This window comes from Cherax quadricarinatus, chromosome 1 (assembly GCF_038502225.1).
Source record: "Cherax quadricarinatus isolate ZL_2023a chromosome 1, ASM3850222v1, whole genome shotgun sequence".
NCBI classification, from domain to species: domain Eukaryota; kingdom Metazoa; phylum Arthropoda; class Malacostraca; order Decapoda; family Parastacidae; genus Cherax; species Cherax quadricarinatus.
The window spans coordinates 26,987,957-27,001,797 of NC_091292.1; positions in this window are offsets into that span (position 1 = coordinate 26,987,957).

Here is a 13,841-nt window from a genome sequence, read left to right on the forward strand (position 1 = left end):
GAGGAGAAGAAACTGCTAAGGGACATCGATACCTCAAAGACAATGGGACCGGACAACATCTCCGCGTGGGTCCTTAGAGAGGGAGCGGATATGTTGTGTGTGCCACTTACCACAATCTTCAACACGTCCCTCTAAACTGGGCAACTACCTGAGGTATGGAAGACGGCAAATGTAATTCCCATTTTTAAAAAAGGAGACAAAAAAGAGGCACTAAACTATAGACCAGTGTCACTGACGTGTATAGTATGCAAAGTTATGGAGAAGATTATCAGGAAGAGAGTGGTGGAGCACCTCGAATGGAACAAGAGTATAAACGCCAACCAGCACGGATTCATGGAAGGAAAATCCTGTGTCAAAAACCTTCTGGAGTTTTAAGATAAAGTAACAGAAGTAAGACACGAGAGAGAGGGCTGAGTTGATTGCATCTTCTTGGACTGCAAGAAGGCCTTTGACACAGTTCCTCACAAGAGATTAATGCAGAAGCTAGAGGATCAGGCTCATATAACAGGAAGGGCACTGCAATGGATCAGAGAATACCTGACAGGGAGGCAACAGCGAGTCATGGTACGTAATGATGTATCACAGTGGGCACCTGTGACGAGCGGGGTCCCACAGAGGTCGGTCCTAGGACCAGTGCTATTTTTGGTATATGTGAACGACATGATGGAAGCGTTAGACTCAGAAGTGTCCCTGTTCGCAGACGATGTGAAGTTAATGAGGAGAATTAAATCAGATGAGGACCGGGCAGGACTTCAAAGAGACCTGGACAGACTGGACACCTGGTCCAGCAACTGGCTTCTCGAATTTAATCCTGCCAAATGCAAAGTCATGAAGATAGGGGAAGGGCACAGAAGACCCCAGACAGAGTATAGGCTAGGTGGCCAAAGACTGCAAACCTCGCTCAAGGAGAAAGATTTTGGAGTGAGTATAACACCGAGCATGTCTCCGGAAGCACACATCAACCAGGTAACTGCTGCGGCATATGGGCTCCTGGCAAACCTGAGAACAGCGTTCCGATACCTTGGAAATAAATGGTATAAAATACCGACACAATGGAAATATAAACACAAATGCAGTATAAAGTGATCCTTTATTGACTACATTTCGCCCACACAGTGGGCTTTTTCAAGTCACAAACAGAACTACCTGGGGTGGAAGGAACGCGAGTATTTATAGTCCGGTTCAGAATGCTGAGGTCAGGTGAAGAATGCTGCATCTGATGATGTACCGAGTGGGGTTATAGAGTCTAAAAACTTGGGTAGCTTGAACAGGAGATTGGATAAGTTTGTGAGCAGACCTTCTACAGTGTTCTTATGTGGGATAGCGATGAAGAAGTTTCTTGGCAAGTGGTTCAGCTATGTTATAGAAGCCACTATTCTGGTTGAAGTTGTCGGATATAGAAATAAGTGATGATTCCAGGATTCTTCGGTATTGAGTGTTGTCTTCTCTGGCGATAAGTCTTGAGTTTCTGTAGTTTATCAAGTGGTTGTGTGAATTACGGTGTTGTACGCAGTCATTCCTTGTGTCGTCAGACCTGCTTGCGTATTGGTGTTCTGAAATACGTGTTTGGAGGTCCCTTGATGTTTCGCCCACGTATAACTTGTTGCAGTCATTACAAGGGATTATGTATACCCTTGCAGAGGATGGAGGCTTGTCCTGTCTACTACTGGTGATGTCCTTGATGGTCGTGGTTGTGGAGGTAGATACTTGGAATGATGTTTTGGCAAAGATGTTGGAAACATGTTTGGCAATGGAGTTGGTGGGAAGGACTATGTATCTCTTCTCGGCAGTGTCTTCTCTGGGTGTGTTGAAGATGTTTAATGCCCGCCGTCTGCAGTCTCTGATGAAGTGACGAGGATAGTGGAGTTTAGAAAATATTTGTTCAATTATAGTGCATTCTTCCTCAAGGAACTCGTTGCTGCAGATTCTGAGTGCACGAAGGAAGAAGCCTATAATTACACCACGTTTGGTTTTGGTGTCGTGGTGAGAGTAGAAGTGGAGAAGATCGTTTTGGTTGGTGGGTTTTCGATAGACTTTAAAACGAAGTTCGTGGTCAGCTTTGCAGAGCAGGACATCAAGGAAAGGAAGAGTGTTGTCGACTTCTTCTTCAAGTGTGAACTGGATTGAAGGCTCGACCTGGTTGAGCTTGTCTTGGAGAGCTTGAACGTTGAAGCGTTTAGGAGTTATGAGGAGAATGTCGTCAACATAACGGAGCCAGGTGACAGATGAAGGAATAATGGTGGAGAAACGTTCGGCTTCTAGATGTTCCATGTATAGGTTCGCCAGGACTGCACTGAGTGGCGAACCCATGGGTAGTCCAAAAGTCTGCTGGAAGAGGTGATTTTCGAAAGAGAAACACGTAAAGCCAACACATAGTTCAACAAGGTCGATGAAATCGCTGGCTGGGATGGGAAGATCAAGTGAATCGTCAATTTTCCTGCGCAAGAGATCGATGGCTTGTGTAGTAGGTACTTTGGTGAATAGGGAAGTCACGTCAAGGCTGGAAAGTTTCTTGTTCCTGATGTTGATGTTGCGAATGCGTTTGAGAAGATCACCTGAGTGTTTGAGATGTGCTGGACTGATAGTGCCCAAGAGTTTAGAGAGGTGTTTGGCGAGAATTCCTGAGAGCTGGTGGGGAGCACTGCCTATTCCCGAGGATATGGGCCTCAGTGGGATACCAGGCTTGTGAGTCTTTGGCAGGCCGTACATTCTGGCAGGTCTGGGGTTGCTGGGCATGGTGTGCAGAAGTTTCTTCCCTTGTTCTGAGCCCCTCAAAATGCGGCGAGTCCTTTGAAGAAAAGTTTTAGTAAGGTTGTCCACTTGGTTAGTTGTGAGAGGTTTGTAGGTATCTGGGTCATTAAGTAGATTGAGCATTTTGTTCCTGTAATCGTCAGTGTTCATGATAACAACACCACCCCCTTTATCAGCGGTGGTGACCCTGATGGTCGTGTCTTCTGCTAAACCTTTGAGTGCATTGATGTAACGTCGAGGTATGACTGGGGAGCTGCGTGTTGAGATGGCTGCTGAGATGATGCCTTGAAGATAGCCTTTTTGGAAGTCGGAGTCATTGTGTCTGTAGTTTTTGGCGATGAAATTGAGGTCTTGTTTTGGTTTCGTAATTCCTGTTGCGAATTTGAGGCCTAAGCTGAGGGCTTCAGTTTCTGTGGTTGACAGTGGACGAGATGAAAGATTTTGAATAATTTCAGGTCTTCCTAAATTTTTTCAATTACTGTTATCGCAGAGAAGATCAGACTTACTAGGAAACTACAAACACTCTGCGATAACAGTAATTGGAAAAATTTAGGAAGACCTGAAATTATTCAAAATCTTTCATCTCGTCCACTGTCAACCACAGAAACTGAAGCCCTCAGCTTAGGCCTCAAATTCGCAACAGGAATTACGAAACCAAAACAAGACCTCAATTTCATCGCCAAAAACTACAGACACAATGACTCCGACTTCCAAAAAGGCTATCTTCAAGGCATCATCTCAGCAGCCATCTCAACACGCAGCTCCCCAGTCATACCTCGACGTTACATCAATGCACTCAAAGGTTTAGCAGAAGACACGACCATCAGGGTCACCACCGCTGATAAAGGGGGTTGTGTTGTTATCATGAACACTGACGATTACAGGAACAAAATGCTCAATCTACTTAATGACCCAGATACCTACAAACCTCTCACAACTAACCAAGTGGACAACCTTACTAAAACTTTTCTTCAAAGGACTCGCCGCATTTTGAGGGGCTCAGAACAAGGGAAGAAACTTCTGCACACCATGCCCAGCAACCCCAGACCTGCCAGAATGTACGGCCTGCCAAAGACTCACAAGCCTGGTATCCCACTGAGGCCCATATCCTCGGGAATAGGCAGTGCTCCCCACCAGCTCTCAGGAATTCTCGCCAAACACCTCTCTAAACTCTTGGGCACTATCAGTCCAGCACATCTCAAACACTCAGGTGATCTTCTCAATCGCATTCGCAACATCAACATCAGGAACAAGAAACTTTCCAGCCTTGACGTGACTTCCCTATTCACCAAAGTACCTACTACACAAGCCATCGATCTCTTGCGCAGGAAAATTGACGATTCACTTGATCTTCCCATCCCAGCCAGCGATTTCATCGACCTTGTTGAACTATGTGTTGGCTTTACGTGTTTCTCTTTCGAAAATCACCTCTTCCAGCAGACTTTTGGACTACCCATGGGTTCGCCACTCAGTGCAGTCCTGGCGAACCTATACATGGAACATCTAGAAGCCGAACGTTTCTCCACCATTATTCCTTCATCTGTCACCTGGCTCCGTTATGTTGACGACATTCTCCTCATAACTCCTAAACGCTTCAACGTTCAAGCTCTCCAAGACAAGCTCAACCAGGTCGAGCCTTCAATCCAGTTCACACTTGAAGAAGAAGTCGACAACACTCTTCCTTTCCTTGGTGTCCTGCTCTGCAAAGCTGACCACGAACTTCGTTTTAAAGTCTATCGAAAACCCACCAACCAAAACGATCTTCTCCACTTCTACTCTCACCACGACACCAAAACCAAACGTGGTGTAATTATAGGCTTCTTCCTTCGTGCACTCAGAATCTGCAGCAACGAGTTCCTAGAGGAAGAATGCACTATAATTGAACAAATATTTTCTAAACTCCACTATCCTCGTCACTTCATCAGAGACTGCAGACGGCGGGCATTAAACATCTTCAACACACCCAGAGAAGACACTGCCGAGAAGAGATACATAGTCCTTCCCACCAACTCCATTGCCAAACATGTTTCCAACATCTTTGCCAAAACATCATTCCAAGTATCTACCTCCTCAACCACGACCATCAAGGACATCACCAGTAGTAGACAGGACAAGCCTCCATCCTCTGCAGGGGTATACATAATCCCTTGTAATGACTGCAACAAGTTATACGTGGGCGAAACATCAAGGGACCTCCAAACACGTATTTCAGAACACCAATACGCAAGCAGGTCTGACGACACAAGGAATGCCTGCGTACAACACCGTAATTCACACAACCACTTGATAAACTACAGAAACTCAAGACTTATCGCCACAGAAGACAACACTCAATACCGAAGAATCCTGGAATCATCACTTATTTCTATATCCGACAACTTCAACCAGAATAGTGGCTTCTATAACATAGCTGAACCACTTGCCAAGAAACTTCTTCATCGCTATCCCACATAAGAACACTGTAGAAGGTCTGCTCACAAACTTATCCAATCTCCTGTTCAAGCTACCCAAGTTTTTAGACTCTATAACCCCACTCGGTACATCATCAGATGCAGCATTCTTCACCTGACCTCAGCATTCTGAACCGGACTATAAATACTCGTGTTCCTTCCACCCCAGGTAGTTCTGTTTGTGACTTGAAAAAGCCCACTGTGTGGGCGAAACGTAGTCAATAAAGGATCACTTTATACTGCATTTGTGTTTATATTTCCGTTCCGATACCTTAATAAGGAATCGTTCAAGACACTGTACACCGTGTACGTCAGGCCCATACTGGAGTATGCAGCACCTGTTTGGAACCCGTACTTGATAAAGCACCTCAAGAAACTAGAGAAAGTGCAAAGGTTTGCGACAAGGTTAGTTCCAGAGCTAAGGGGAATGTCTTATGAAGAAAGGTTAAGGGAAATCGGCCTGACGACACCAGAGGACAGGAGGGTCAGGGGAGACATGATAACGACATATAAAATACTGTGCGGAATAGACGAGGTGGACAAAGACAGGATGTTCTAGGGAGGGGACACAGAAACTTGAGGTCACAATTGGAAGTTGAAGACACAGATTAGTCAGAGAGATATTACGAAGTATTTCTTCAGTCATAGAGTTGTCAGGCAGTGGAATAGCATAGAAAGTGATGTAGTGGAGGCAGGAACCATACATAGTTTTAAGACGAGGTTTGATAAAGCTCATGGAGCGGTGTGATGCAGTTCAGATGGGCTTGTGAGGTCTCTAGGGAGACCTAATTGTATGGTCCTATCTGCCTTGGCAAATGTTGGGTAGTCACGCCTACGTCTGAGGTCTTTTGTTCTTGACGGCGTCAGACCTCGGCATCAGGTGGTAACATGTGGTGCACACCCCATTGTGGAGGGGTACTCTGACCACCATATAAGCCCAGGGAACAGCTGAGCAAGGAGGTTGTTGGTGACAGGTCCGGGGAGCGAGAGCTCTGGACAGCCGCATGTGTAGTGGACCACGCACTGGGAATCTCGGATCAGCTGGTCAGTGAATTAAGAGTGAGCACTAGTCCGTGTTACTGATAACATCTACCTTTCCCCCTGGTAATAAGTCTCATAGCTCAATTGTTATATTATGTAAATGTCCATCAGGATATGTCGTATTCTAGCCCTTTTATGTTATTAAGTAAACTATAGCCATAGTTCCCATTTTTATTTGTACCTTCATATGCTATTCCCTATTCTGTTAAGCACTGGGATAAAACAGATGTGCTCACTTGCTGGGATACCTCAGGCAGAGTGGGTAAAGGTCTCACATGGTGGCAGCGGTTTAGTGTTTATCATTAAACGCGGCTCACGTGCTTTACGACTGGTCGGTTTTGGCTATCAAAACCAAACTACCAAATATTAATTTCTTTGTGTCGCCTATCATTTGTTTTACCGTTAACTGTGACCGTAACCTTGAGAATAGACCAGGACAACCCTACCCTTATGTTTGTCAGGTTGAATGATGCTTTGAGTGATGCTTTACTCAGTGCGTGATGACCAAATATAATTTGCGTAGCAAGACGTTAAATAGTCCAAGCAGACGATCAAGTAGGATACAGGTGAAGTTCCTAGTGAACAGAATGGCAGAGGCTAACTTCAATGGTAGTGGTCTCGCACCAGGATCAAGTGAAGGGTCTAGCAACATGGTTCCAGAGCAAGATTCAGCGATTAATGTTAGTGAGGGTATGAATAATAAAAAAAATGAGATTTCAGTGATAAATAATACCTCAGGAATACATATGTCAGGGACAAATCATCCCCAAGCCCAAGGCTCAGGAATGAATATAGGATGTACGGTGACCCCCAGCAGTACCACGAATACTATGGTCCCAGTGGTATCTAATACATCTACCACTACTGTTAGGCCGGGAGTATCAACTTTACCAACCCGGGATGCTACTAACCCCATACTTTCGTATTTTAATAACCCAGTTAATGCTGACTATAGTATGTATCCTTATCTTAACTCTGTGCTTCATAGTGTTATTGCTCAAGTTATGAGTAACCCTCAATCCCCTATTGTTGTACCTGCTCCCCAAGTCCCTGGGGTAGCTGCCTCTAGGGTTCCCACTTCTGCGTCTGGTTCTACAGTTACTAGTATACCTAACCCCTTAGTAACCATAGCTTCCCCTGCTGTGTCAGGTGTTCACTTATCCAATGGTGTTCCTGTAAATACTAACCACACACCCACACGTGTAACTACAGCTGGGAAAACATTCAATATTTCCCCGAATGGGTCCTTATCTAATATACCGGGACTCCCGACCCATCCCCAGCTTCTGGGCCTCCAGCCTTCCCAGGTCAACCCTTCCCTAACCAAGCCACTCAGCATCCCAACGAACCCTATGATTCAGCAAAAGATTTTATCTGGGGCATCAGCTCCAGATAGTAGTGTTGGAACCTCTATGTGTGGGACAGTCATTGTTGATAGGCCATACTTAGAAAATTTGCCGAAATATAATGCAGAACAGCTGGAGCTTCAAAAAAAGCAGGTATTTTGTGAAGGGTTGCCAGTCTGGATGAGAACTAGAGTTGCTATGGTACTAGCGATTAAAACCTTCGAAAAACTAGTTCAATATGCCATGTCTCTCGAGTCCGAATATGGTAGAGGGAGAAATGGGGATGTGATGTAGTTCAGCTGGGCTTGTGAGGTCTCTGGGGAGACCTAATTTAACCAATTATATGGTCACCTAGCCTTGGCAAATGTCTGTCAGAGACACGCCTTTTTGGCTTATGTATCAGCTCCTTTGTTCATCACTGGCGTCAGATCTCGGCATCAGGTCGTACACGTGGTGCACACCTCATTGTGAAGGGTGCTTGGACCACCATGTAAGCCCTAGGAACAGCTGAACAGAGGAGATTCGTGCAGAGCTCTGGCCTGGGTGCAGAGCTCTGAGCAGAGAGATTCGAGAGGAGCTGCTGCTGGGGAGCAGGGCTCGGGAGAAGGTTGCTGAAGTCTCGGGAGGAGACTGTTGGAGACATTGGGCAGAGTACTGGCTTGGAGCAGTATCCGTGCTGTATAGGTCTTGGAACCTGTGGCTTAGTTCCTGTGGTGAACTGTCCTCTGAACTATATTGTAAGCTATATTCATTTTCGTCAAGTTGATTGTGTTCCCTGTCTCACTGCTTATATGTACCATCCCATTTATCTAAACACAATAATGTTCTCCTGTTCCCAAATATATTATTGTACAAAGACTTAATAATAAACTGCGTTTGAGTAGAATAGTAATATTCACTGTCCCCATTATTTGCTCTTTTATTCATTATTTTATTTCAAGTAGTGAGAGAGTGAGTAGTGTGGTGGGTAGAGTAATGAGAGGTGAAGGTCTAGTCACCAGTGACCTCACATTACCTACCGCTCGCCGCTAATCACTCGACCCAGACTCTCCTGCCTACTCCCTCCGATTACTCACATATTCCCCAGTTATGCTTACGTTCCAGTACCCCCTACATGACATGCTAGGGGATGTTCTATATTATGTCAGCTGTTGGGACATATCCGTGTTGTATATTATGTGAGCTAGCTCCTTGCTGGGAGGGATCACCATAGAGATAGGATGTATAACCTTTTCAGGTGGAGAACTGTAAACAGCAATCGGCTCGCCATCAGAAGAGGATTCATTTATGTGAGGGGTGGGAGGTTTTCTTTTAGTTCCTAGAAATGGGATAATGATGGGTCCTGGTTGCGATTCCTGCCTTGTCATGAATGGTCACGGAAGGGTGCAAGAAAAATGCGACATTGTGGTCGTGTAATGGTTCAGTTGCAAGTACTTGAAGGAATAATACCCGCTGGAGCTGTTTTCTACACCAGGAAAACCTTACGAGGTTTGGCTCAATGGTTAATTAGCGAGGGTGACTACAGGAGCTAGTTTAGTTCTAGTAGAGTACAGGAAGGCACTGGAGCCCGATATTTAGTTTTAAGGAGACATGACAGATAAGGAGGTTTCGCACCAGAGAGTCATTGTTATTCATTTCTTGTGCTAGAATATATTAAATCTACTGATCTGTGTGAGTTCATATTATTTGCTATTGTATTGTAATAGACTCAAAGGGTTAGCATTAAAATAGTCTAATAACTTAGAACAAATTGTCCTAGTTCTCAGATATTTTAAACTGGGGGAGAAAGGGGGATGTGATGCAGTTCAGATGGGCTTGTGAGGTCTCCAGGGAGACCTAATTATATGGTCACACCTGCCTTGGCAGATGTTGGGTAGTCACGCCCACGTCTTAGGTCTTTTGTTCTTGACGGCGTCAGGTCGTAACATGTGGCGCACACCCCACTGTGGAGGGGTACTCTGACCACCATATAAGCCCAGGGAACAGCTGAGCAAGGAGGTTGTTGGTGACAGGTCCGGGGAGCGAGAGCTCTGGACAGCCGCGTGTGTAGTGGACCACGCATTGGGAATCTCGGATCAGCTGGTCAGTAAATTAAGAGTGAGTACTAGTCCGTGTTACTGATAACATCTACCTTTCCCCCTGGTAATAAGTCTCATAGCTCAGTTGTTATATTATGTAAATGTCCATCAGGATACATTGTATTCTAGCCCTTTTATGTTATTAGGTGAACTATAGCCATAGTTCCCATTTTTATTTGTACCTTCATATGCTATTCCCTATTCTGTTAAGCACTGGGATAAAACAGGAGACGTGCTCACTTGCTGGGATACCTCAGGTAGAGTGGGTAAGAGAGAGGACCCAGTCGCAACCGGTGAGGAGGCGGGGCCAGGAGCTAAGACACAACCCCTGCAACCACAAATAGGTGAGTACAAATAGGTGAGTACACACACACACACGTGCGCGCTGGCGAGAAGGCGGCGACAAGGCTCTTAAAGACTGGAAGCAGAAAAGTTGCAGTAACACCAACTCTGTTTAAGTCTATATTTCCAATATTCTCAAAGCCAGAAGAGAGTGGACCTAGTACCGACCTGCGAGCTATGAATCAATCCTTGCAACCACATATAGGCGAGTACTAGACAGAGCAAATGCGTACAAAGAACGGACCACTTCTTGCACATATCTGGTAATGTATTTATAAATAAATAATCACAAATATGTAATCATACACAAGACTGGTCTTCGAATAAGCAATACCGAGAGCAAGAGATCATTTAAAGGGTTATCACGATCGACCCGAGAGCTGAGAGCCAGAATCTGCGAGGAAATACTCAAGGTGATAATTCTCACGGCACTTGAGGAACTTTTATTTATTATTTTTTATTATCACACCGGCCGATTCCCACCAAGGCAGGGTGGCCCGAAAAAGAAAAACTTTCACCATCATTCACTCCATCACTGTCTTGCCAGAAGGGTGCTTTACACTACAGTTTTTAAACTGCAACATTAACACCCCTCCTTCAGAGTGCAGGCACTGTACTTCCCATCTCCAGGACTCAAGTCCGGCCTGCCGGTTTCCCTGAATCCCTTCATAAATGTTACTTTGCTCACACTCCAACAGCACGTCAAGTATTAAAAACCATTTGTCTCCATTCACTCCTATCAAACACGCTCACGCATGCCTGCTGGAAGTCCAAGCCCCTCGCACACAAAACCTCCTTTACCCCCTCCCTCCAACCCTTCCTAGGCCGACCCCTACCCCGCCTTCCTTCCACTACAGACTGATACACTCTTGAAGTCATTCTGTTTCGCTCCATTCTCTCTACATGTCCGAACCACCTCAACAACCCTTCCTCAGCCCTCTGGACAACAGTTTTGGTAATCCCGCACCTCCTCCTAACTTCCAAACTACGAATTCTCTGCATTATATTCACACCACACATTGCCCTCAGACATGACATCTCCACTGCCTCCAGCCTTCTCCTCGCTGCAACATTCATCACCCACGCTTCACACCCATATAAGAGCGTTGGTAAAACTATACTCTCATACATTCCCCTCTTTGCCTCCAAGGACAAAGTTCTTTGTTTCCACAGACTCCTAAGTGCACCACTCACTCTTTTTCCCTCATCAATTCTATGATTCACCTCATCTTTCATAGACCCATCCGCTGACACGTCCACTCCCAAATATCTGAATACGTTCACCTCCTCCATACTCTCTCCCTCCAATCTGATATTCAATCTTTCATCACCTAATCTTTTTGTTATCCTCATAACCTTACTCTTTCCTGTATTCACCTTTAATTTTCTTCTTTTGCACACCCTACCAAATTCATCCACCAATCTCTGCAACTTCTCTTCAGAATCTCCCAAGAGCACAGTGTCATCAGCAAAGAGCAGCTGTGACAACTCCCACTTTGTGTGTTGTTCTTTATCTTTTAACTCCACGCCTCTTGCCAAAACCCTCGCATTTACTTCTCTTACAACCCCATCTATAAATATATTAAACAACCACGGTGACATCACACATCCTTGTCTAAGGCCTACTTTTACTGGGAAAAAATTTCCCTCTTTCCTACATACTCTAACTTGAGCCTCACTATCCTCGTAAAAACTCTTCACTGCTTTCAGTAACCTACCTCCTACACCATACACTTGCAACATCTGCCACATTGCCCCCCTATCCACCCTGTCATACGCCTTTTCCAAATCCATAAATGCCACAAAGACCTCTTTAGCCTTATCTAAATACTGTTCACTTATATGTTTCACTGTAAACACCTGGTCCACACACCCCCTACCTTTCCTAAAGCCTCCTTGTTCATCTGCTATCCTATTCTCCGTCTTACTCTTAATTCTTTCAATTATAACTCTACCATACACTTTACCAGGTACACTCAACAGACTTATCCCCCTATAATTTTTGCACTCTCTTTTATCCCCTTTGCCTTTATACAAAGGAACTATGCATGCTCTCTGCCAATCCCTAGGTACCTTACCCTCTTCCATACATTTATTAAATAATTGCACCAACCACTCCAAAACTATATCCCCACCTGCTTTTAACATTTCTATCTTTATCCCATCAATCCCGGCTGCCTTACCCCCTTTCATTTTACCTACTGCCTCACGAACTTCCCCCACACTCACAACTGGCTCTTCCTCACTCCTACAAGATGTTATTCCTCCTTGCCCTATACACGAAATCACAGCTTCCCTATCTTCATCAACATTTAACAATTCCTCAAAATATTCCTTCCATCTTCCCAATACCTCTAACTCTCCATTTAATAACTCTCCTCTCCTATTTTTAACTGACAAATCCATTTGTTCTCTAGGCTTTCTTAACTTGTTAATCTCACTCCAAAACTTTTTCTTATTTTCAACAAAATTTGTTGATAACATCTCACCCACTCTCTCATTTGCTCTCTTTTTACATTGCTTCACCACTCTCTTAACTTCTCTCTTTTTCTCCATATACTCTTCCCTCCTTGCATCACTTCTACTTTGTAAAAACTTCTCATATGCTAACTTTTTCTCCCTTACTACTCTCTTTACATCATCATTCCACCAATCGCTCCTCTTCCCTCCTGCACCCACTTTCCTGTAACCACAAACTTCTGCTGAACACTCTAACACTACATTTTTAAACCTACCCCATACCTCTTCGACCCCATTGCCTATGCTCTCATTAGCCCATCTATCCTCCAATAGCTGTTTATATCTTATATCCATAAAAAGAGAGACGCCTAACGGTCTCAGGAACGCCACCAGCAAGACAGAAATGGGTAAATCTTACGAGCCCAGACAAGAGGAGACGCTCTACAGCATCTCTGTCTGAAGGGTGGAGCATTTGTTTGATATGTTGTGGTGTTAATCCCGTGAAGTCACCCGCAGATCCTTGAGGGAAAGACATGGCAGCTTTGCATACTTTTGGTTCTTGGACTGTCCGTAGTTTTACTCCGGTGTGGTGGTGGCATGAGGATCATTGCCATTGTTAGGAGCCCCGGCCGGATGTTTGCACTGTCGGACTTAGGCTGTGGAGTCCCTGGTGGCAGTTGTTACATTGATGGGGATTAGTCTGATTGCTCATTACTCTGTTTTCTTGCTGATTTGGGCTTCCATTTTTGAGGATTTGCCCTTGAACTTGAATGATTCGCAAGTACGGGTCTTTTCCATATGGTGACCCGACACCATATGGTGACAATTTGAACTCTTTTGACAGATGTTTGTGTGTGTGTGTGTGTGTGTGTGTGTGTGTGTGTGTGTGTGTGTGTGTGTGTGTGTGTAGGTGGGTGGGTGTGTGTGTGTGTAGGTGTGTGTGTGTGTGTGTGTGTGTGTGTGTGTGTGTGTGTGTGTGCAAAACAACCACAGGAGGAGTTGAATTATAGCTCTAGACCTCTCGTGTTGCAATCAGCACATTATCAGGAGCTTGCAAAGTTGCAGAAATGAGTAAGTAATGTTAGCAAATTCGTTCCAAGGGACGCTTGCTAAGACTGAGGCTGTTGGAGGGAAAATATTCAGTACCCCAGGCATAACGATTTTTATATATAGATTTTGCCACCGAAGTGGCTAGTTTATTGTGCACCCCATATCCATCCTGTGGACGGTAGCGCGAGAGCATGTGGATACACAAAAGGCCTAGGAACTAGGCCCCAAAGGGTTAACAGGAATACATATGGATTTATATCTACATATCTATAGTTCACTTATCTGTTACAAGCAAATTTAGGAAATTTGCTTAGTATATCTGG